General features: G+C 57.8%; 1 protein-coding gene across 1 annotated transcript in view; it reads right to left on the bottom strand.

Moving 5' to 3' along the window:
• The window catches only part of LOC140385688 (unconventional myosin-X-like), a 706,039-nt gene that overhangs the window by 620,735 nt on the left and 60,220 nt on the right, over positions 1–25,084 (bottom strand). The gene's annotated exons all lie outside the window — the stretch shown is intronic.

Raw genomic sequence — 25,084 nt, 5'->3', positions numbered from 1 at the left:
GTAAGACAGCAGTGTTAACCCGGGTCCCTGGCACTGTGAGACAGCAGTGTTAACCCGGGTCCCTGGCACTGTGAGACTGCAGTGTTAAACCGGGTCCCTGGCACTGTAAGACAGCAGTGTTAACCCGGGTACCAGGCACTGTGAGACAGCAGTGTTAACCCGAGTCCCTGGCACTGTAAGACAGCAGTGTTAACCCGGGTCCCTGGCAGTGTGAGACAGCAGTGTTAACCCGGGTACCCGGCACTGTAAGACAGCAGTGTTAACCCGGGTTCCTGGCACTGTGAGACAGCAGTGTTAACCGGGGTCCCTGGCACTATAAGACAGCAGTGTTAACCCGAGTCCCTGGCACTGTGAGACAGCAGTGTTAACCCGAGTCCCTGGCACTGTGAGACAGCAGTGTTAACCCGAGTCCCTGGCATTGTGATACAGCAGTGTTAACCAGGATCCCTGGCACTGTGATACAGCAGTGTTAACCAGGATCCCTGGCACTGTAAGACAGCAGTGTTAACCCGGGTCCCTGGCACTGTGAGACAGCAGTGTTAACCCGGGTCCCTGGCACTGTGAAGCAGCAGTGTTAACCCGGGTACCTGGCACCGTAAGACAGCAGTGTTAAACCGAGTCCCTGGCACTGTGAGACAGCAGTGTTAACCCGGGTCCCTGGCACTATAAGACAGTAGTGTTAACCCGGGTCCCTGGCGCTGTGAGACAGCAGTGTTAATGCGGGTCCCTGGCGCTGTGAGACAGCAGTGTTAACCCAGGTCCCTGGCACGGTAAGACAGCAGTGTTAACCCGGGTCCCTGGCGCTGTGAGACAGCAGTGTAACCCGGGTCCCTGGCACTGTGGGGCAGCAGTGTTAACCCGGGTCCCTGGCATTGTGAGACAGCAGTGTTAACCTGGGTCCCTGGCACTGTGAGACTGCAGTGTTAAACCGGGTCCCTGGCACTGTAAGACAGCAGTGTTAACCCGGGTACCAGGCACTGTGAGACAGCAGTGTTAACCCCAGTCCCTGGCACTGTAAGACAGCAGTGTTAACCCGGGTCCCTGGCACTGTGAGACCGCAGTGTTAACCCAGGTCCCTGGCACTGTGAGACAGCAGTGTTAACCTGGGTCCGTGGCACTGTGAGACAGCAGTGTTAACCCGGGTCCCTGGCAATGTGAGACAGCAGTGTTAACCCGGGTCCCTGGCTCTGTGGGGCAGCAGTGTTAACCCGGGCCCCTGGCTCTGTGGCGCAGCAGTGTTAACCCGGGTCCCTGGCTCTGTGGGACAGCAGTGTTAACCCGGGTCCCTGGCTCTCTGAGGCAGCAGTGTTAACCCGGGTCCCTGGCACTGTAAGACAGCAGTGTTAACCCGGGTCCCTGGCACTGTGAGACAGCAGGGTTAACCCAGCTTCCTGGCACTGTGAGGCAGCAGTGTTAACCCGGGTCCCTGGCACTGTAAGACAGCAGTGTTACCCCGGGTCCCTGGCACTGTGAGACAGCAGTGTTAACCCGTGTCCCTGGCCCTGTGAGACAGCAGTGTTAACCCGGGTCCCTGGCACTGTGAAACAGCAGTGTTAACCCGGGTACATGGCACAGTGAGACAGCAGTTTTTCCCCGGGTCCCTGGCACTGTGAGACAGCAGTGTTAATTCGGGTCCCTGGCACTGTGAGACAGCAGTGTTAACCCGGGTCCCTGGCACTGTGAGACCGCAGTGTTAACCCAGATCCCTGGCACTGTGAGATCGCAGTGTTAACCCAGATCCCTGGCACTGTGAGATAGCAGTGTTAACCCAGATCCCTGGCACAGTGAGATAGCAGTGTTACCCCGGGACTGTGGCTCTGTGAGACAGCAGTGTTAACCCGGGTCCCTGGCACTGTGAGGCAGCAGTGTTAACCCAGGTCCCTGGCACTGTGAGACATTAGTGTTAACCCGGGTCCCTGGCACTGTGAGACAGCAGTGTTAACCCGGGTCCCTGGCACTGTAAGACAGCAGTGTTAACCCGTGTCCCTGGCACTGTGAGACAGCAGTGTTAACCCGGGTCCCTGGCACTGTGAGACAACAATGTCAACCCGGGTCCCTGGCACTGTGAGACAACAATGTCAACCCGGGTCCCTGGCACTGTGAGACAGCAGTGTTAACCCGGGTCCCTGGCACTGTAAGACAGCAGTGTTAACCCGGGTCCCTGGCACTGTGAGACAGCAGTGTTAACCCGTGTCCCTGGCACTGTGAGACAGCAGTGTTAACCCGGGTCCCTGGCACTGTGAGACAGCAGTGTTAACCCGTGTCCCTGGCACTGTCAGACAGTAGCGTTAACCCGGGTCCCTGGCACTGTGAGACAGCCGTGTTAACCCAGGTCCCTGGCACTGTGAAGCAGCAGTGTTAACCCGGGTCCCTGGCACTGAGAGACAGCAGTGTTAACCTGGGTCCCTGGCGCTGTGAGACAGCAGTGTAACCCGGGTCCCTGGCACTGTGGGGCAACAGTGTTAACCCGGGTCCCTGGCACTGTGAGACAGCAGTGTTAACCCGGCTCCCTGGCACTGTCAGACAGCAGTGTTAACCCAGGTCCCAGGCACTGTGAGACAGCAGTGTTAACCCACGTCCCTGGCGCTGTGAGACAGCAGTGTAACCCGGGTCCCTGGCACTGTGGGGCAGCAGTGTTAACCTGGGTCCCTGGCAGTGTGAGACAGCAGTGTTAACCCGGCTCCCTGGCACTGTCAGACAGCAGTGTTAACCCAGGTCCCAGGCACTGTGAGACAGCAGAGTTAACCCGGGTCCCTGGCACTGTAAGACAGCAGTGTTAACCCGGGTCCCTGGCACTGTGAGACTGCAGTGTTAAACCGGGTCCCTGGCACTGTAAGACAGCAGTGTTAACCCGGGTACCAGGCACTGTGAGACAGCAGTGTTAACCCGAGTCCCTGGCACTGTAAGACAGCAGTGTTAACCCGGGTCCCTGGCAGTGTGAGACAGCAGTGTTAACCCGGGTCCCCGGCACTGTAAGACAGCAGTGTTAACCCGGGTTCCTGGCACTGTGAGACAGCAGTGTTAACCGGGGTCCCTGGCACTATAAGACAGCAGTGTTAACCCGAGTCCCTGGCACTGTGAGACAGCAGTGTTAACCCGGATCCCTGGCGCTGTGAGACAGCAGTGTTAACCCGAGTCCCTGGCACTGTGATACAGCAGTGTTAACCAGGATCCCTGGCACTGTAAGACAGCAGTGTTAACCCGGGTCCCTGGCACTGTGAGACAGCAGTGTTAACCCGGGTCCCTGGCACTGTGAAGCAGCAGTGTTAACCCGGGTACCTGGCACCGTAAGTCAGCAGTGTTAAACCGAGTCCCTGGCACTGTGAGACAGCAGTGTTAACCCGAGTCCCTGGCACTGTAAGACAGCAGTGTTAACCCGGGTCCCTGGCGCTGTGAGACAGCAGTGTTAATGCGGGTCCCTGGCGCTGTGAGACAGCTGTGTTAACCCGGGTCCCTGGCACTGAGAGACAGCAGTGTAACCCGGGTCCCTGGCACTGTGGGGCAGCAGTGTTAACCCGGGTCCCTGGCGCTGTGAGACAGCGGTGTTAACCCGGGTCAGTGGCACTGTGAGACAGCAGTGCTAACCCGGGTCCCTGGCACTGTGAGACAGCAGTGTTAAGCCGGGTCCCTGGCACTGTGAGACAGCAGTGTTCACCCGGCTCCCCTGGCACTGTGAGACAGCAGTGTTAACCCGGGTCCCTGGCACTGTGAGACAGCAGTGTTAACCCGGGTCCCTGGCACTGTGAGACATCAGTGTTAACCCGGGTCCCTGGCACTGTGAGACAGCAGTGTTAACCCGGGTCCCTGGCACTGTGAGACCGCAGTGTTAACCCAGGTCCCTGGCACTGTGAGACAGCAGTGTTAACCCGGGTCCGTGGCACTGTGAGACAGCAGTGTTAACCCGGGTCCCTGGCAATGTAAGACAGCAGTGTTAACCCGGGTCACTGGCACTGTGAGACAGCAGTGTTAACCCAGGTGCCTGGCACTGTGAGACAGTAGTGTTAACCCGGGTCCCTGGCACTGTGAGACAGCAATGTTAACCCGGGTCACATGCACTGTGAGGCAGTAGTGTTAACCCGGGTCCCTGGCTCTGTGGGACAGCAGTGTTAACCCGGGCCCCTGGCTCTGTGGGACAGCAGTGTTAACCCGGGTCCCTGGCTCTGTGGGACAGCAGTGTTAACCCGGGTCCCTGGTTCTGTGAGGCAGCAGTGTTAACCCGGGTCCCTGGCACTGTAAGACAGCAGTGTTAACCCGGGTCCCTGGCACTGTGAGACAGCAGTGTTAACCCAGGTTCCTGGCACTGTGAGGCAGCAGTGTTAACCCGGGTCCCTGGCACTGTAAGACAGCAGTGTTAACCCGGGTTCCTTGCACTGTGAGACAGCAGTGTTAACCCGTGTCACTGGCCCTGTGAGACAGCAGTGTTAACCCGGGTCCCTGGCACTGTGAGACAGCAGTGTTAACGCGTGTCCCTGGCACTGTGAGACAGCCGTGTTAACCCGGGTCCATGGCACAGTGAGACAGCAGTTTTTCCCCGGGTCCCTGGCACTGTGAGACAGCACTGTTAATTTGGATCCCTGGCACTGTGAGACAGCAGTGTTAACCCGGGTCCCTGGCACTGTGAGACCGCGGTGTTAACCCAGATCCCTGGCACTGTGAGACGGCAGTGTTAACTCAGATCCCTGGCACTGTGAGATAGCAGTGTTAACCCGGGACCGTGGCTCTGTGAGACAGCAGTGTTAACCCGGGTCCCTGGCACTGTGAGGCAGCAGTGTTAACCCAGGTCCCTGGCACTGTGAGACATTAGTGTTAACCCGGGTCCCTGGCACTGTGAGACAGCAATGTTAACCCGGGTCCCTGGCACTGTGAGGCAGCAGTGTTAACCCGGGTCCCTGGCTCTGTGGGACAGCAGTGTTAACCCGGGTCCCTGGCTCTGTGGGACAGCAGTGTTAACCCGGGTCCCTGGCACTGTGAGACAGCAGTGTTAGCCCGGGTCCCTGGCTCTGTGAGGCAGCAGTGTTAACCCGAGTCCCTGGCACTGTGAGACAGCAGTGTTAACCAGGGTCCCTGGCACTGTGAGACAGCAGTGTTAACCCGTGTCCCTGGCCCTGTGAGACAGCAGTGTTAACCCGGGTCCCTGGCACTGTGAGACAGCAGTGTTAACCCGTGTCCCTGGCACTGTGAGACAGCCGTGTTAACCCAGGTCCCTGGCACTGTGAAACAGCAGTGTTAACCCGGGTCCCTGGCACTGAGAGACAGCAGTGTTAACCTGGGCCCCTGGCGCTGTGAGACAGCAGTGTAACCCGGGTCCCTGGCACTGTGGGGCAGCAGTGTTAACCCGGGTCCCTGGCACTGTGAGACAGCAGTGTTAACCCGGCTCCCTGGCACTGTCAGACAGCAGTGTTAACCCAGGTCCCAGGCACTGTGAGACAGCAGAGTTAACCCGGGTCCCTGGAACTGTAAGACAGCAGTGTTAACCCGAGTCCCTGGCACTGTGAGACAGCAGTGTTAACCCGGGTCCCTGGCACTGTGAGACTGCAGTGTTAAACCGGGTCCCTGGCACTGTAAGACAGCAGTGTTAACCCGGGTCCCTGGCAGTGTGAGACAGCAGTGTTAACTCGGGACCTGGCACTGTAAGACAGCAGTGTTAACCCGGGTTCCTGGCACTGTGAGACAGCAGTGTTAACCCGGGTCCCTGGCACTGTGAGACAGCAGTGTTAACCCGGGTCCCTGGCCCTGTGAGGCAGCAGTGTTAACCGGGGTCCCTGGCACAATAAGACAGCTGTGTTAACCCGAGTCCCTGGCACTGTGAGACAGCAGTGTTAACCAGGATCCATGGCACTGTAAGACAGCAGTGTTAACCCGGGTCCCTGGCACTGTGAAGCAGCAGTGTTAACCCGGGTACCTGGCACCGTAAGACAGCAGTGTTAACCCGAGTCCCTGGCACTGTGAGACAGCAGTGTTAACCCGAGTCCCTGGCACTGAAAGACAGCAGTGTTATCCCGGTTCCCTGGCGCTGTGAGACAGCAGTGTTAATGCGGGTCCCTGGCGCTGTGAGACAGCAGTGTTAACCCGGGTCACTGGCACAGTAAGACAGCAGTGTTAACCCGGGTCCCTGGCACTGAGAGACAGCAGTGTTTACCTGGGTCCCTGGCGCTGTGAGACAGCAGTGTAACCCGGGTCCCTGGCACTGTGGGGCAGCAGTGTTAACCGGGGTCCCTGGCACTGTGAGACAGCAGTGTTAACCCGGGTCACTTGCACTGTAAGACAGCGGTGTTAACCCGGGCCCCTGGCACTGTGAGACAGCAGTGTTAAGCCGGGTCCCTGGCACTGTGAGACAGCAGTGTTAACCCGGGTTCCTGGCACTGTAAGACAGCAGTGTTAACCCGGGTCCCTGGCACTGTGAGACAGCAGTGTTAACCCGGGTCCCTGGCACTGTGAGACTGCAGTGTTAACCCGGGTCCCTGGCACTGTAAGACAGCAGTGTTAACCCGGGTACCAGGCACTGTGAGACAGCAGTGTTAACCCGAGTCCCTGGCACTGTAAGACAGCAGTGTTAACCCGGGTCCCTGGCACTGTAAGACAGCAGTGTTAACCCGGGTTCCTGGCACTGTGAGACAGCAGTGTTATCCCGGGTCCCTGGCACTATAAGACAGCAGTGTTAACCCGAGTCCCTGGCACTGTGAGACAGCAGTGTTAACCCGGATCCCTGGCGCTGTGAGACAGCAGTGTTAACCCGAGTCCCTGGCACTGTGATACAGCAGTGTTAACCCGGATCCCTGGCACTGTAAGACAGCAGTGTTAACCCGGGTCCCTGGCACTGTGAGACAGCAGTGTTAACCCGGGTCCCTGGCACTGTGAAGCAGCAGTGTTAACCCGGGTACCTGGCACCGTAAGACAGCAGTGTTAAACCGAGTCCCTGGCACTGTGAGACAGCAGTGTTAACCCGAGTCCCTGGCACTCTAAGACAGCAGTGTTAACCCGGGTCCCTGGCACTGTGAGACAGCAGTGTTAACCCGGGTCCCTGGCACTGTGAGACTGCAGTGTTCAACCGGGTCCCTGGCACTGTAAGACAGCAGTGTTAACCCGGGTCCCTGGCAGTGTGAGACAGCAGTGTTAACTCGGGACCTGGCACTGTAAGACAGCAGTGTTAACCCGGGTTCCTGGCACTGTGAGACAGCAGTGTTAACCCGGGTCCCTGGCACTGTGAGACAGCAGTGTTAACCCGGGTCCCTGGCCCTGTGAGGCAGCAGTGTTAACCGGGGTCCCTGGCACAATAAGACAGCTGTGTTAACCCGAGTCCCTGGCACTGTGAGACAGCAGTGTTAACCAGGATCCATGGCACTGTAAGACAGCAGTGTTAACCCGGGTCCCTGGCACTGTGAAGCAGCAGTGTTAACCCGGGTACCTGGCACCGTAAGACAGCAGTGTTAACCCGAGTCCCTGGCACTGTGAGACAGCAGTGTTAACCCGAGTCCCTGGCACTGAAAGACAGCAGTGTTATCCCGGTTCCCTGGCGCTGTGAGACAGCAGTGTTAATGCGGGTCCCTGGCGCTGTGAGACAGCAGTGTTAACCCGGGTCCCTGGCACAGTAAGACAGCAGTGTTAACCCGGGTCCCTGGCACTGAGAGACAGCAGTGTTAACCTGGGTCCCTGGCGCTGTGAGACAGCAGTGTAACCCGGGTCCCTGGCACTGTGGGGCAGCAGTATTAACCGGGGTCCCTGGCACTGTGAGACAGCAGTGTTAACCCCGGTCACTTGCACTGTAAGACAGCAGTGTTAACCCGGGCCCCTGGCACTGTGAGACAGCAGTGTTAAGCCGGGTCCCTGGCACTGTGAGACAGCAGTGTTAACCCGGGTTCCTGGCACTGTAAGACAGCAGTGTTAACCCGGGTCCCTGGCACTGTGAGACAGCAGTGTTAACCCGGGTCCCTGGCACTGTGAGACTGCAGTGTTAACCCGGGTCCCTGGCACTGTAAGACAGCAGTGTTAACCCGGGTACCAGGCACTGTGAGACAGCAGTGTTAACCCGAGTCCCTGGCACTGTAAGACAGCAGTGTTAACCCGGGTCCCTGGCACTGTAAGACAGCAGTGTTAACCCGGGTTCCTGGCACTGTGAGACAGCAGTGTTATCCCGGGTCCCTGGCACTATAAGACAGCAGTGTTAACCCGAGTCCCTGGCACTGTGAGACAGCAGTGTTAACCCGGATCCCTGGCGCTGTGAGACAGCAGTGTTAACCCGAGTCCCTGGCACTGTGATACAGCAGTGTTAACCCGGATCCCTGGCACTGTAAGACAGCAGTGTTAACCCGGGTCCCTGGCACTGTGAGACAGCAGTGTTAACCCGGGTCCCTGGCACTGTGAAGCAGCAGTGTTAACCCGGGTACCTGGCACCGTAAGACAGCAGTGTTAAACCGAGTCCCTGGCACTGTGAGACAGCAGTGTTAACCCGAGTCCCTGGCACTGTAAGACAGCAGTGTTAACCCGGGTCCCTGGCGCTGTGAGACAGCAGTGTTAATGCGGGTCCCTGGCGCTGTGAGACAGCAGTGTTAACCCGGGTCCCTGGCACTGTAAGACAGCAGTGTTAAACCGGGTCCCTGGCGCTGTGAGACAGCAGTGTTAACCCGGGTCCCTGGCACTGAGAGACAGCAGTGTTAACCTGGGTCCCTGGCGCTGTGAGACAGCAGTGTAACCCGGGTCCCTGGCACTGTGGGGCAGCAGTGTTAACCCGGGTCCCTGGCACTGTGAGACAGCAGTGTTAACCCGGCTCCCTGGCACTGTCAGACAGCAGTGTTAACCCAGGTCCCAGGCACTGCGAGACAGCAGTGTTAACCCGGGTCCCTGGCACTGTGAGACAGCAGTGTTAACCCGGGTCCCTGGCACTGTGAGACTGCAGTGTTAAACCGGGTCCCTGGCACTGTGAGACAGCAGTGTTAACCCGGGTCCCTGGCACTGTGAGACTGCAGTGTTAAACCGGGTCTCTGGCACTGTAAGACAGCAGTGTTAACCCGGGTACCAGGCACTGTGAGACAGCAGTGTTAACCCGGGTCCCTGGCACTGTGAGACTGCAGTGTTAAGCCGGGTCCCTGACACTGTGAGACTGCAGTGTTAAACCGTGTCCCTGGCACTGAAAGACAGCAGTGTTAACCCGGGTACCAGGCACTGTGAGACAGCAGTGTTAACCCGAGTCCCTGGCACTGTAAGACAGCAGTGTTAACCCGGGTCCCTGGCAGTGTGAGACAGCAGTGTTAACCCGGCTCCCCGGCACTGTAAGACAGCAGTGTTAACCCGGGTTCCTGGCACTGTGAGACAGCAGTGTTAACCGGGGTCCCTGGCACTATAAGACAGCAGTGTTAACCCGAGTCCCTGGCACTGTGAGACAGCAGTGTTAACCCGAGTCCCTGGCACTGTGAGACAGCAGTGTTAACCCGAGTCCCTGGCACTGTGAGACAGCAGTGTAACCCGGGTCCCTGGCACTGTGAGACAGCAGTGTTAACCCGGGTCCCTGGCACTGTGATACAGCAGTGTTAACCAGGATCCCTGGCACTGTAAGACAGCAGTGTTAACTCGGGTCCCTGGCGCTGTGAGGCAGCAGTGTTAAACAGGATCCCTGGCACTGTAAGGCAGCAGTGTTAACCCGGGTCCCTGGCACCGTTAGACAGCAGTGTTAAACCGAGTCCCTGGCACTGTGAGACAGCAGTGTTAACCCGAGTCCCTGGCACTGTAAGACAGCAGTGTTAATGCGGGTCCCTGGCGCTGTGAGACAGCAGTGTTAACCCGTGTCCCTGGCACTGTAAGGCAGCAGTGTTAACCCGGGTCCCTGGCGCTGTGAGACAGCAGTGTTAACCCAGGTCCCTGGCACTGAGAGACAGCAGTGTTAACCTGGGTCCCTGGCGCTGTGAGACAGCAGTGTAACCCGGGTCCCTGGCACTGTGGGGCAGCAGTGTTAACCCGGGTCCCTGGCACTGTGAGACAGCAGTGTTAACCCGGCTCCCTGGCACTGTCAGACAGCAGTGTTAACCCAGGTCCCAGGCACTGTGAGACAGCAGAGTTAACCCAGGTCCCTGGCACTGTAAGACAGCAGTGTTAACCCGGGTCCCTGGCACTGTGAGACAGCAGTGTTAACCCGGGTCCCTGGCACTGTGAGACTGCAGTGTTAAACCGGGTCCCTGGCACTGTAAGACAGCAGTGTTAACCCGGGTACCAGGCACTGTGAGACAGCAGTGTTAACCCGGGTCCCTGGCAGTGTGAGACAGCAGTGTTAACCCGGGTCCCCGGCACTGTAAGACAGCAGTGTTAACCCGGGTTCCTGGCACTGTGAAGCAGCAGTGTTAACCCGGGTACCTGGAATCGTAAGACAGCAGTGTTAAACCGAGTCCCTGGCACTGTGAGACAGCAGTGTTAACCCGAGTCCCTGGCACTGTAAGACAGCAGTGTTAACCCGGGTCCCTGGCACTGTGAGACAGCAGTGTTAACCCGGGTCCCTGGCGCTGTGAGACAGCAGTGTTAACCCAGGTCCCTGGCACTGAGAGACAGCAGTGTTAACCTGGGTCCCTGGCACTGTGAAGCAGCAGTGTTAACCCGGGTACCTGGCACCGTAAGACAGCAGTGTTAAACCGAGTCCCTGGCACTGTGAGACAGCAGTGTTAACCCGAGTCCCTGGCACTGTAAGACAGCAGTGTTAACCCGGGTCCCTGGCACTGTGAGACAGCAGTGTTAACCCGGGTCCCTGGCGCTGTGAGACAGCAGTGTTAACCCAGGTCCCTGGCACTGAGAGACAGCAGTGTTAACCTGGGTCCCTGGCGCTGTGAGACAGCAGTGTAACCCGGGTCCCTGGCACTGTGGGGCAGCAGTGTTAACCCGGGTCCCTGGCACTGTGAGACAGCAGTGTTAACCCGGCTCCCTGGCACTGTCAGACAGCAGTGTTAACCCAGGTCCCAGGCACTGTGAGACAGCAGAGTTAACCCGGGTCCCTGGCACTGTGAGACAGCAGTGTTAACCCAGGTCGCAGGCACTGTGAGACAGCAGAGTTAACCCGGGTCCCTGGCACTGTAAGACAGCAGTGTTAACCCGGGTCCCTGGCACTGTGAGACAGCAGTGTTAACCCGGGTCCCTGGCACTGTGAGACTGCAGTGTTAAACCGGGTCCCTGGCACTGTAAGACAGCAGTGTTAACCCGGGTACCAGGCACTGTGAGACAGCAGTGTTAACCCGGGTCCCTGGCAGTGTGAGACAGCAGTGTTAACCCGGGTCCCTGGCACTGTGAGACAGCAGTGTTAACCCGGGTCCCTGGCACTGTGAAGCAGCAGTGTTAACCCGGGTACCTGGCACCGTAAGACAGCAGTGTTAAACCGAGTCCCTGGCACTGTGAGACAGCAGTGTTAACCCGAGTCCCTGGCACTGTAAGACAGCAGTGTTAACCCGGGTCCCTGGCACTGTGAGACAGCAGTGTTAACCCGGGTCCCTGGCACTGTGAGACTGCAGTGTTAAACCGGGTCCCTGGCACTGTAAGACAGCAGTGTTAACCCGGGTACCAGGCACTGTGAGACAGCAGTGTTAACCCGAGTCCCTGGCACTGAAAGACAGCAGTGTTATCCCGGTTCCCTGGCGCTGTGAGACAGCAGTGTTAATGCGGGTCCCTGGCGCTGTGAGACAGCAGTGTTAACCCGGGTCCCTGGCACAGTAAGACAGCAGTGTTAACCCGGGTCCCTGGCACTGAGAGACAGCAGTGTTAACCTGGGTCCCTGGCGCTGTGAGACAGCAGTGTTAACCCGGGCCCCTGGCACTGTGAGACAGCAGTGTTAAGCCGGGTCCCTGGCACTGTGAGACAGCAGTGTTAACCCGGGTTCCTGGCACTGTAAGACAGCAGTGTTAACCCGGGTCCCTGGCACTGTGAGACAGCAGTGTTAACCCGGGTCCCTGGCACTGTGAGACTGCAGTGTTAACCCGGGTCCCTGGCACTGTAAGACAGCAGTGTTAACCCGGGTACCAGGCACTGTGAGACAGCAGTGTTAACCCGAGTCCCTGGCACTGTAAGACAGCAGTGTTAACCCGGGTCCCTGGCACTGTAAGACAGCAGTGTTAACCCGGGTTCCTGGCACTGTGAGACAGCAGTGTTATCCCGGGTCCCTGGCACTATAAGACAGCAGTGTTAACCCGAGTCCCTGGCACTGTGAGACAGCAGTGTTAACCCGGATCCCTGGCGCTGTGAGACAGCAGTGTTAACCCGAGTCCCTGGCACTGTGATACAGCAGTGTTAACCCGGATCCCTGGCACTGTAAGACAGCAGTGTTAACCCGGGTCCCTGGCGCTGTGAGACAGCAGTGTTAATGCGGGTCCCTGGCGCTGTGAGACAGCAGTGTTAACCCGGGTCCCTGGCACTGTAAGACAGCAGTGTTAAACCGGGTCCCTGGCGCTGTGAGACAGCAGTGTTAACCCGGTTCCCTGGCACTGAGAGACAGCAGTGTTAACCTGGGTCCCTGGCGCTGTGAGACAGCAGTGTAACCCGGGTCCCTGGCACTGTGGGGCAGCAGTGTTAACCCGGGTCCCTGGCACTGTGAGACAGCAGTGTTAACCCGGCTCCCTGGCACTGTCAGACAGCAGTGTTAACCCAGGTCCCAGGCACTGCGAGACAGCAGTGTTAACCCGGGTCCCTGGCACTGTGAGACAGCAGTGTTAACCCGGGTCCCTGGCACTGTGAGACTGCAGTGTTAAACCGGGTCCCTGGCACTGTGAGACAGCAGTGTTAACCCGGGTCCCTGGCACTGTGAGACTGCAGTGTTAAACCGGGTCCCTGGCACTGTAAGACAGCAGTGTTAACCCGGGTACCAGGCACTGTGAGACAGCAGTGTTAACCCGGGTCCCTGGCACTGTGAGACTGCAGTGTTAAGCCGGGTCCCTGACACTGTGAGACTGCAGTGTTAAACCGTGTCCCTGGCACTGAAAGACAGCAGTGTTAACCCGGGTACCAGGCACTGTGAGACAGCAGTGTTAACCCGAGTCCCTGGCACTGTAAGACAGCAGTGTTAACCCGGGTCCCTGGCAGTGTGAGACAGCAGTGTTAACCCGGGTCCCCGGCACTGTAAGACAACAGTGTTAACCCGGGTTCCTGGCACTGTGAGACAGCAGTGTTAACCGGGGTCCCTGGCACTATAAGACAGCAGTGTTAACCCGAGTCCCTGGCACTGTGAGACAGCAGTGTTAACCCGAGTCCCTGGCACTGTGAGACAGCAGTGTTAACCCGAGTCCCTGGCACTGTGAGACAGCAGTGTAACCCGGGTCCCTGGCACTGTGAGACAGCAGTGTTAACCCGGGTCCCTGGCACTGTGATACAGCAGTGTTAACCAGGATCCCTGGCACTGTAAGACAGCAGTGTTAACTCGGGTCCCTGGCGCTGTGAGGCAGCAGTGTTAAACAGGATCCCTGGCACTGTAAGGCAGCAGTGTTAACCCGGGTCCCTGGCACCGTTAGACAGCAGTGTTAAACCGAGTCCCTGGCACTGTGAGACAGCAGTGTTAACCCGAGTCCCTGGCACTGTAAGACAGCAGTGTTAATGCGGGTCCCTGGCGCTGTGAGACAGCAGTGTTAACCCGGGTCCCTGGCACTGTAAGGCAGCAGTGTTAACCCGGGTCCCTGGCGCTGTGAGACAGCAGTGTTAACCCAGGTCCCTGGCACTGAGAGACAGCAGTGTTAACCTGGGTCCCTGGCGCTGTGAGACAGCAGTGTAACCCGGGTCCCTGGCACTGTGGGGCAGCAGTGTTAACCCGGGTCCCTGGCACTGTGAGACAGCAGTGTTAACCCGGCTCCCTGGCACTGTCAGACAGCAGTGTTAACCCAGGTCCCAGGCACTGTGAGACAGCAGAGTTAACCCGGGTCCCTGGCACTGTAAGACAGCAGTGTTAACCCGGGTCCCTGGCACTGTGAGACAGCAGTGTTAACCCGGGTCCCTGGCACTGTGAGACTGCAGTGTTAAACCGGGTCCCTGGCACTGTAAGACAGCAGTGTTAACCCGGGTACCAGGCACTGTGAGACAGCAGTGTTAACCCGGGTCCCTGGCAGTGTGAGACAGCAGTGTTAACCCGGGTCCCCGGCACTGTAAGACAGCAGTGTTAACCCGGGTTCCTGGCACTGTGAAGCAGCAGTGTTAACCCGGGTACCTGGAATCGTAAGACAGCAGTGTTAAACCGAGTCCCTGGCACTGTGAGACAGCAGTGTTAACCCGAGTCCCTGGCACTGTAAGACAGCAGTGTTAACCCGGGTCCCTGGCACTGTGAGACAGCAGTGTTAACCCGGGTCCCTGGCGCTGTGAGACAGCAGTGTTAACCCAGGTCCCTGGCACTGAGAGACAGCAGTGTTAACCTGGGTCCCTGGCACTGTGAAGCAGCAGTGTTAACCCGGGTACCTGGCACCGTAAGACAGCAGTGTTAAACCGAGTCCCTGGCACTGTGAGACAGCAGTGTTAACCCGAGTCCCTGGCACTGTAAGACAGCAGTGTTAACCCGGGTCCCTGGCACTGTGAGACAGCAGTGTTAACCCGGGTCCCTGGCGCTGTGAGACAGCAGTGTTAACCCAGGTCCCTGGCACTGAGAGACAGCAGTGTTAACCTGGGTCCCTGGCGCTATGAGACAGCAGTGTAACCCGGGTCCCTGGCACTGTGGGGCAGCAGTGTTAACCCGGGTCCCTGGCACTGTGAGACAACAGTGTTAACCCGGCTCCCTGGCACTGTCAGACAGCAGTGTTAACCCAGGTCCCAGGCACTGTGAGACAGCAGAGTTAACCCGGGTCCCTGGCACTGTGAGACAGCAGTGTTAACCCAGGTCCCAGGCACTGTGAGACAGCAGAGTTAACCCGGGTCCCTGGCACTGTAAGACAGCAGTGTTAACCCGGGTCCCTGGCACTGTGAGACAGCAGTGTTAACCCGGGTCCCTGGCACTGTGAGACTGCAGTGTTAAACCGGGTCCCTGGCACTGTAAGACAGCAGTGTTAACCCGGGTACCAGGCACTGTGAGACAGCAGTGTTAACCCGGGTCCCTGGCACTGTGAGACAGCAGTGTTAACCCGGCTCCCTGGCACTGTCAGACAGCAGTGTTAACCCAGGTCCCAGGCACTGCGAGACAGCAGTGTTAACCCGGGTCCCTGGCACTGTGAGACAGCAGTGTTAACCCGGGTCCCTGGCACTGTGAGACTGCAGTGTTAAACCGGGTCCCTGGCACTGTGAGACAGCAGTGTTAACCCGGGTCCCTGGCACTGTGAGACTGCAGTGTTAAACCGGGTCCCTGGCACTGTAAGACAGCAGTGTTAACCCGGGTACCAGGCACTGTGAGACAGCAGTGTTAACCCGGGTCCCTGGCACTGTGAGACTGCAGTGTTAAGCCGGATCCCTGACACTGTGAGACTGCAGTGTTAAACCGTGTCCCTGGCACTGAAAGACAGCAGTGTTAACCCAGGTCCCAGGCACTGTGAGACAGCAGAGTTAACCCGGGTCCCTGGCACTGTGAGACAGCAGTGTTAACCCAGGTCCCAGGCACTGTGAGACAGCAGAGTTAACCCGGGTCCCTGGCACTGTAAGACAGCAGTGTTAACCCGGGTCCCTGGCACTGTGAGACAGCAGTGTTAACCCGGGTCCCTGGCACTGTGAGACTGCAGTGTTAAACCGGGTCCCTGGCACTGTAAGACAGCAGTGTTAACCCGGGTACCAGGCACTGTGAGACAGCAGTGTTAACCCGGGTCCCTGGCAGTGTGAGACAGCAGTGTTAACCCGGGTCCCTGGCACTGTGAAGCAGCAGTGTTAACCCGGGTACCTGGCACCGTAAGACAGCAGTGTTAAACCGAGTCCCTGGCACTGTGAGACAGCAGTGTTAACCCGAGTCCCTGGCACTGTAAGACAGCAGTGTTAACCCGGGTCCCTGGCACTGTGAGACAGCAGTGTTAACCCGGGTCCCTGGCGCTGTGAGACAGCAGTGTTAACCCAGGTCCCTGGCACTGAGAGACAGCAGTGTTAACCTGATTAGTAAGTTTGCAGACGACACAAAGGTTGGTGGAATTGCGGATAGCGATGAGGACTGTCTGAGGATACAGCAGGATTTAGATTGTCTGGAGACTTGGGCGGAGAGATGGCAGATGGAGTTTAACCTGGACAAATGTGAGGTAATGCATTTTGGAAGGGCTAATGCAGGTAGGGAATATACAGTGAATGGTAGAACCCTCAAGAGTATTGAAAGTCAAAGAGATCTAGGAGTACAGGTCCACAGATCACTGAAAGGGGCTACACAGGTGGAGAAGGTAGTCAAGAAGGCATACGGCATGCTTGCCTTCATTGGCCGGGGCATTGAGTATAAGAATTGGCAAGTCATGTTGCAGCTGTATAGAACCTTAGTTAGGCCACACTTGGAGTATAGTGTTCAATTCTGGTCGCCACACTACCAGAAGGATGTGGAGGCTTTAGAGAGGGTGCAGAAGAGATTTACCAGAATGTTGCCTGGTATGGAGGGCATAAGCTATGAGGAGCGATTGAATAAACTCGGTTTGTTCTCACTGGAACGAAGGAGGTTGAGGGGCGACCTGATAGAGGTATACAAAATTATGAGGGGCATAGACAGAGTGGATAGTCAGAGGCTTTTCCCCAGGGTAGAGGGGTCAATTACTAGGGGGCATAGGTTTAAGGTGAGAGGGGCAAAGTTTAGAGTAGATGTACGAGGCAAGTTTTTTACGCAGAGGGTAGTGGGTGCCTGGAACTCACTACCGGAGGAGGTAGTGGAAGCAGGGACGATAGGGACATTTAAGGGGCATCTTGACAAATATATGAATAGGATGGGAATAGAAGGATACGGACCCAGGAAGTGTAGAAGATTGTAGTTTAGTCGGGCAGTATGGTCGGCACGGGCTTGGAGGGCCGAAGGGCCTGTTCCTGTGCTGTACATTTCTTTGTTCTTTGTTCTTTGTTCTTTGTTAACCCGGGTCCCTGGCACTGAGAGACAGCAGTGTTAACCTGGGTCCCTGGCGCTGTGAGACAGCAGTGTAACCCGGGTCCCTGGCACTGTGGGGCAGCAGTGTTAACCCGGGTCCCTGGCACTGTGAGACAGCAGTGTTAACCCGGCTCCCTGGCACTGTCAGACAGCAGTGTTAACCCAGGTCCCAGGCACTGCGAGACAGCAGTGTTAACCCGGGTCCCTGGCACTGTGAGACAGCAGTGTTAACCCGGGTCCCTGGCACTGTGAGACTGCAGTGTTAAACCGGGTCCCTGGCACTGTGAGACAGCAGTGTTAACCCGGGTCCCTGGCACTGTGAGACTGCAGTGTTAAACCGGGTCCCTGGCACTGTAAGACAGCAGTGTTAACCCGGGTACCAGGCACTGTGAGACAGCAGTGTTAACCCGGGTCCCTGGCACTGTGAGACTGCAGTGTTAAGCCGGGTCCCTGACACTGTGAGACTGCAGTGTTAAACCGTGTCCCTGGCACTGAAAGACAGCAGTGTTAACCCGGGTACCAGGCACTGTGAGACAGCAGTGTTAACCCGAGTCCCTGGCACTGTAAGACAGCAGTGTTAACCCGGGTCCCTGGCAGTGTGAGACAGCAGTGTTAACCCGGGTCCCCGGCACTGTAAGACAACAGTGTTAACCCGGGTTCCTGGCACTGTGAGACAGCAGTGTTAACCGGGGTCCCTGGCACTATAAGACAGCAGTGTTAACCCGAGTCCCTGGCACTGTGAGACAGCAGTGTTAACCCGAGTCCCTGGCACTGTGAGACAGCAGTGTTAACCCGAGTCCCTGGCACTGTGAGACAGCAGTGTAACCCGGGTCCCTGGCACTGTGAGACAGCAGTGTTAACCCGGGTCCCTGGCACTGTGATACAGCAGTGTTAACCCGGGTCCCTGGCACTGTGAGACAGCAGTGTTAACTCGGGTCCCTGGCGCTGTGAGGCAGCAGTGTTAAACAGGATCCCTGGCACTGTAAGGCAGCAGTGTTAACCCGGGTCCCTGGCACCGTTAGACAGCAGTGTTAAACCGAGTCCCTGGCACTGTGAGACAGCAGTGTTAACCCGAGTCCCTGGCACTGTAAGACAGCAGTGTTAATGCGGGTCCCTGGCGCTGTGAGACAGCAGTGTTAACCCGGGTCCCTGGCACTGTAAGGCAGCAGTGTTAACCCGGGTCCCTGGCGCTGTGAGACAGCAGTGTTAACCCAGGTCCCTGGCACTGAGAGACAGCAGTGTTAACCTGGGTCCCTGGCGCTGTGAGACAGCAGTGTAACCCGGGTCCCTGGCACTGTGGGGCAGCAGTGTTAACCCGGGTCCCTGGCACTGTGAGACAGCAGTGTTAACCCGGCTCCCTGGCACTGTCCGACAGCAGTGTTAACCCAGGTCCCAGGCACTGTGAGACAGCAGAGTTAACCCGGGTCCCTGGCACTGTAAGACAGCAGTGTTAACCCGGGTCCCTGGCACTGTGAGACAGCAGTGTTAACCCGGGTCCCTGGCACTGTGAGACTGCAGTGTTAAACCGGGTCCCTGGCACTGTAAGACAGCAGTGTTAACCCGGGTACCAGGCACTGTGAGACAGCAGTGTTAACCCGGGTCCCTGGCAGTGTGAGACAGCAGTGTTAACCCGGGTCCCCGGCACTGTAAGACAGCAGTGTTAACCCGGGTTCCTGGCACTGTGAAGCAGCAGTGTTAACCCGGGTACCTGGAATCGTAAGACAGCAGTGTTAAACCGAGTCCCTGGCACTGTGAGACAGCAGTGTTAACCCGAGTCCCTGGCACTGTAAGACAGCAGTGTTAACCCGGGTCCCTGGCACTGTGAGACAGCAGTGTTAACCCGGGTCCCTGGCGCTGTGAGACAGCAGTGTTAACCCAGGTCCCTGGCACTGAGAGACAGCAGTGTTTACCTGGGTCCCTGGCACTGTGAAGCAGCAGTGTTAACTCGGGTACCTGGCACCGTAAGACAGCAGTGTTAAACCGAGTCCCTGGCACTGTGAGACAGCAGTGTTAACCCGAGTCCCTGGCACTGTAAGACAGCAGTGTTAACCCGGGTCCCTGGCACTGTGAGACAGCAGTGTTAACCCGGGTCCCTGGCGCTGTGAGACAGCAGTGTTAACCCAGGTCCCTGGCACTGAGAGACAGCAGTGTTAACCTGGGTCCCTGGCGCTGTGAGACAGCAGTGTAACCCGGGTCCCTGGCACTGTGGGGCAGCAGTGTTAACCCGGGTCCCTGGCACTGTGAGACAGCAGTGTTAACCCGGCTCCCTGGCACTGTCAGACAGCAGTGTTAACCCAGGTCCCAGGCACTGTGAGACAGCAGAGTTAACCCGGGTCCCTGGCACTGTGAGACAGCAGTGTTAACCCAGGTCCCAGGCACTGTGAGACAGCAGAGTTAACCCGGGTCCCTGGCACTGTAAGACAGCAGTGTTAACCCGGGTCCCTGGCACTGTGAGACAGCAGTGTTAACCCGGGTCCCTGGCACTGTGAGACTGCAGTGTTAAACCGGGTCCCTGGCACTGTAAGACAGCAGTGTTAACCCGGGTACCAGGCACTGTGAGACCGCAGTGTTAACCCGGGTCCCTGGCAGTGTGAGACAGCAGTGTTAACCCGGGTCCCTGGCACTGTGAGACAGCAGTGTTAACCCGGGTCCCTGGCACTGTGAAGCAGCAGTGTTAACCCGGGTACCTGGCACCGTAAGACAGCAGTGTTAAACCGAGTCCCTGGCACTGTGAGACAGCAGTGTTAACCCGAGTCCCTGGCACTGTAAGACAGCAGTGTTAACCCGGGTCCCTGGCACTGTGAGACAGCACTGTTAACCCGGGTCCCTGGCACTGTGAGACTGCAGTGTTAAACCGGGTCCCTGGCACTGTAAGACAGCAGTGTTAACCCGGGTACCAGGCACTGTGAGACAGCAGTGTTAACCCGAGTCCCAGGCACTGTAAGACAGCAGTGTTAACCCGGGTCCCTGGCAGTGTGAGACAGCAGTGTTAACCCGGGTCCCCGGCACTGTAAGACAGCAGTGTTAACCCGGGTTCCTGGCACTGTGAGACAGCAGTGTTAACCGGGGTCCCTGGCACTATAAGACAGCAGTGTTAACCCGAGTCCCTGGCACTGTGAGACAGCAGTGTTAACCCGGGTCCCTGGCACTGTGATACAGCAGTGTTAACCAGGATCCCTGGCACTGTCAGACAGCAGTGTTAACCCAGGTCCCAGGCACTGCGAGACAGCAGTGTTAACCCGGGTCCCTGGCACTGTGAGACAGCAGTGTTAACCCGGGTCCCTGGCACTGTGAGACTGCAGTGTTAAACCGGGTCCCTGGCACTGTGAGACAGCAGTGTTAACCCGGGTCCCTGGCACTGTGAGACTGCAGTGTTAAACCGGGTCCCTGGCACCGTAAGACAGCAGTGTTAACCCGGGTACCAGGCACTGTGAGACAGCAGTGTTAACCCGGGTCCCTGGCACTGTGAGACTGCAGTGTTAAGCCGGGTCCCTGACACTGTGAGACTGCAGTGTTAAACCGTGTCCCTGGCACTGAAAGACAGCAGTGTTAACCCGGGTACCAGGCACTGTGAGACAGCAGTGTTAACCCGAGTCCCTGGCACTGTAAGACAGCAGTGTTAACCCGGGTCCCTGGCAGTGTGAGACAGCAGTGTTAACCCGGGTCCCCGGCACTGTAAGACAGCAGTGTTAACCCGGGTTCCTGGCACTGTGAGACAGCAGTGTTAACCGGGGTCCCTGGCACTATAAGACAGCAGTGTTAACCCGAGTCCCTGGCACTGTGAGACAGCAGTGTTAACCCGAGTCCCTGGCACTGTGAGACAGCAGTGTTAACCCGAGTCCCTGGCACTGTGAGACAGCAGTGTAACCCGGGTCCCTGGCACTGTGAGACAGCAGTGTTAACCCGGGTCCCTGGCACTGTGATACAGCAGTGTTAACCAGGATCCCTGGCACTGTAAGACAGCAGTGTTAACTCGGGTCCCTGGCGCTGTGAGGCAGCAGTGTTAAACAGGATCCCTGGCACTGTAAGGCAGCAGTGTTAACCCGGGTCCCTGGCACCGTTAGACAGCAGTGTTAAACCGAGTCGCTGGCACTGTGAGACAGCAGTGTTAACCCGAGTCCCTGGCACTGTAAGGCAGCAGTGTTAACCCGGGTCCCTGGCGCTGTGAGACAGCAGTGTTAACCCAGGTCCCTGGCACTGAGAGACAGCAGTGTTAACCTGGGTCCCTGGCGCTGTGAGACAGCAGTGTAACCCGGGTCCCTGGCACTGTGGGGCAGCAGTGTTAACCCGGGTCCCTGGCACTGTGAGACAGCAGTGTTAACCCGGCTCCCTGGCACTGTCAGACAGCAGTGTTAACCCAGGTCCCAGGCACTGTGAGACAGCAGAGTTAACCCGGGTCCCTGGCACTGTAAGACAGCAGTGTTAACCCGGGTCCCTGGCACTGTGAGACAGCAGTGTTAACCCGGGTCCCTGGCACTGTGAGACTGCAGTGTTAAACCGGGTCCCTGGCACTGTAAGACAGCAGTGTTAACCCGGGTACCAGGCACTGTGAGACAGCAGTGTTAACCCGGGTCCCTGGCAGTGTGAGACAGCAGTGTTAACCCGGGTCCCCGGCACTGTAAGACAGCAGTGTTAACCCGGGTTCCTGGCACTGTGAAGCAGCAGTGTTAACCCGGGTACCTGGAATCGTAAGACAGCAGTGTTAAACCGAGTCCCTGGCACTGTGAGACAGCAGTGTTAACCCGAGTCCCTGGCACTGTAAGACAGCAGTGTTAACCCGGGTCCCTGGCACTGTGAGACAGCAGTGTTAACCCGGGTCCCTGGCGCTGTGAGACAGCAGTGTTAACCCAGGTCCCTGGCACTGAGAGACAGCAGTGTTAACCTGGGTCCCTGGCACTGTGAAGCAGCAGTGTTAACCCGGGTACCTGGCACCGTAAGACAGCAGTGTTAAACCGAGTCCCTGGCACTGTGAGACAGCAGTGTTAACCCGAGTCCCTGGCACTGTAAGACAGCAGTGTTAACCCGGGTCCCTGGCACTGTGAGACAGCAGTGTTAACCCGGGTCCCTGGCGCTGTGAGACAGCAGTGTTAACCCAGGTCCCTGGCACTGAGAGACAGCAGTGTTAACCTGGGTCCCTGGCGCTGTGAGACAGCAGTGTAACCCGGGTCCCTGGCACTGTGGGGCAGCAGTGTTAACCCGGGTCCCTGGCACTGTGAGACAGCAGTGTTAACCCGGCTCCCTGGCACTGTCAGACAGCAGTGTTAACCCAGGTCCCAGGCACTGTGAGACAGCAGAGTTAACCCGGGTCCCTGGCACTGTGAGACAGCAGTGTTAACCCAGGTCCCAGGCACTGTGAGACAGCAGAGTTAACCCGGGTCCCTGGCACTGTAAGAGAGCAGTGTTAACCCGGGTCCCTGGCACTGTGAGACAGCAGTGTTAACCCGGGTCCCTGGCACTGTGAGACTGCAGTGTTAAACCGGGTCCCTGGCACTGTAAGACAGCAGTGTTAACCCGGGTACCAGGCACTGTGAGACAGCAGTGTTAACCCGGGTCCCTGGCAGTGTGAGACAGCAGTGTTAACCCGGGTCCCTGGCACTGTGAGACAGCAGTGTTAACCCGGGTCCCTGGCACTGTGAAGCAGCAGTGTTAACCCGGGTACCTGGCACCGTAAGACAGCAGTGTTAAACCGAGTCCCTGGCACTGTGAGACAGCAGTGTTAACCCGAGTCCCTGGCACTGTAAGACAGCAGTGTTAACCCGGGTCCCTGGCACTGTAAGACAGCAGTGTTAACCCGGGTTCCTGGCACTGTGAGACAGCAGTGTTATCCCGGGTCCCTGGCACTATAAGACAGCAGTGTTAACCCGAGACCCTGGCACTGTGAGACAGCAGTGTTAACCCGGATCCCTGGCGCTGTGAGACAGCAGTGTTAACCCGAGTCCCTGGCACTGTGATACAGCAGTGTTAACCCGGATCCCTGGCACTGTAAGACAGCAGTGTTAACCCGGGTCCCTGGCACTGTGAGACAGCAGTGTTAACCCGGGTCCCTGGCACTGTGAAGCAGCAGTGTTAACCCGGGTACCTGGCACCGTAAGACAGCAGTGTTAAACCGAGTCCCTGGCACTGTGAGACAGCAGTGTTAACCCGAGTCCCTGGCACTGTAAGACAGCAGTGTTAACCCGGGTCCCTGGCGCTGTGAGACAGCAGTGTTAATGCGGGTCCCTGGCGCTGTGAGACAGCAGTGTTAACCCGGGTCCCTGGCACTGTAAGACAGCAGTGTTAAACCGGGTCCCTGGCGCTGTGAGACAGCAGTGTTAACCCGGGTCCCTGGCACTGAGAGACAGCAGTGTTAACCTGGGTCCCTGGCGCTGTGAGACAGCAGTGTAACCCGGGTCCCTGGCACTGTGGGGCAGCAGTGTTAACCCGGGTCCCTGGCACTGTGAGACAGCAGTGTTAACCCGGCTCCCTGGCACTGTCAGACAGCAGTGTTAACCCAGGTCCCAGGCACTGCGAGACAGCAGTGTTAACCCGGGTCCCTGGCACTGTGAGACAGCAGTGTTAACCAGGATCCCTGGCACTGTCAGACAGCAGTGTTAACCCAGGTCCCAGGCACTGCGAGACAGCAGTGTTAACCCGGGTCCCTGGCACTGTGAGACAGCAGTGTTAACCCGGGTCCCTGGCACTGTGAGACTGCAGTGTTAAACCGGGTCCCTGGCACTGTGATACAGCAGTGTTAACCCGGGTCCCTGGCACTGTGAGACTGCAGTGTTAAACCGGGTCCCTGGCACTGTAAGACAGCAGTGTTAACCCGGGTACCAGGCACTGTGAGACAGCAGTGTTAACCCGGGTCCCTGGCACTGTGAGACTGCAGTGTTAAGCCGGGTCCCTGACACTGTGAGACTGCAGTGTTAAACCGTGTCCCTGGCACTGAAAGACAGCAGTGTTAACCCGGGTACCAGGCACTGTGAGACAGCAGTGTTAACCCGAGTCCCTGGCACTGTAAGACAGCAGTGTTAACCCGGGTCCCTGGCAGTGTGAGACAGCAGTGTTAACCCGGGTCCCCGGCACTGTAAGACAGCAGTGTTAACCCGGGTTCCTGGCACTGTGAGACAGCAGTGTTAACCGGGGTCCCTGGCACTATAAGACAGCAGTGTTAACCCGAGTCCCTGGCACTGTGAGACAGCAGTGTTAACCCGAGTCCCTGGCACTGTGAGACAGCAGTGTTAACCCGAGTCCCTGGCACTGTGAGACAGCAGTGTAACCCGGGTCCCTGGCACTGTGAGACAGCAGTGTTAACCCGGGTCCCTGGCACTGTGATACAGCAGTGTTAACCCGGGTCCCTGGCACTGTAAGACAGCAGTGTTAACTCGGGTCCCTGGCGCTGTGAGGCAGCAGTGTTAAACAGGATCCCTGGCACTGTAAGGCAGCAGTGTCAACCCGGGTCCCTGGCACCGTTAGACAGCAGTGTTAAACCGAGTCCCTGGCACTGTGAGACAGCAGTGTTAACCCGAGTCCCTGGCACTGTAAGACAGCAGTGTTAATGCGGGTCCCTGGCGCTGTGAGACAGCAGTGTTAACCCGGGTCCCTGGCACTGTAAGGCAGCAGTGTTAACCCGGGTCCCTGGCGCTGTGAGACAGCAGTGTTAACCCAGGTCCCTGGCACTGAGAGACAGCAGTGTTAACCTGGGTCCCTGGCGCTGTGAGACAGCAGGTAACCCGGGTCCCTGGCACTGTGGGGCAGCAGTGTTAACCCGGGTCCCTGGCACTGTGAGACAGCAGTGTTAACCCGGCTCCCTGGCACTGTCAGACAGCAGTGTTAACCCAGGTCCCAGGCACTGTGAGACAGCAGAGTTAACCCGGGTCCCTGGCACTGTAAGACAGCAGTGTTAACCCGGGTCCCTGGCACTGTGAGACAGCAGTGTTAACCCGGGTCCCTGGCACTGTGAGACTGCAGTGTTAAACCGGGTCCCTGGCACTGTAAGACAGCAGTGTTAACCCGGGTACCAGGCACTGTGAGACAGCAGTGTTAACCCGGGTCCCTGGCAGTGTGAGACTGCAGTGTTAACCCGGGTCCCCGGCACTGTAAGACAGCAGTGTTAACCCGGGTTCCTGGCACTGTGAAGCAGCA

Source organism: Scyliorhinus torazame, chromosome 2 (assembly GCF_047496885.1).
Source record: "Scyliorhinus torazame isolate Kashiwa2021f chromosome 2, sScyTor2.1, whole genome shotgun sequence".
Classification (NCBI taxonomy): domain Eukaryota; kingdom Metazoa; phylum Chordata; class Chondrichthyes; order Carcharhiniformes; family Scyliorhinidae; genus Scyliorhinus; species Scyliorhinus torazame.
The sequence above is the reverse complement of the archived record's forward strand: the minus strand, read 5'-3'. Positions and strand labels throughout refer to the sequence as shown.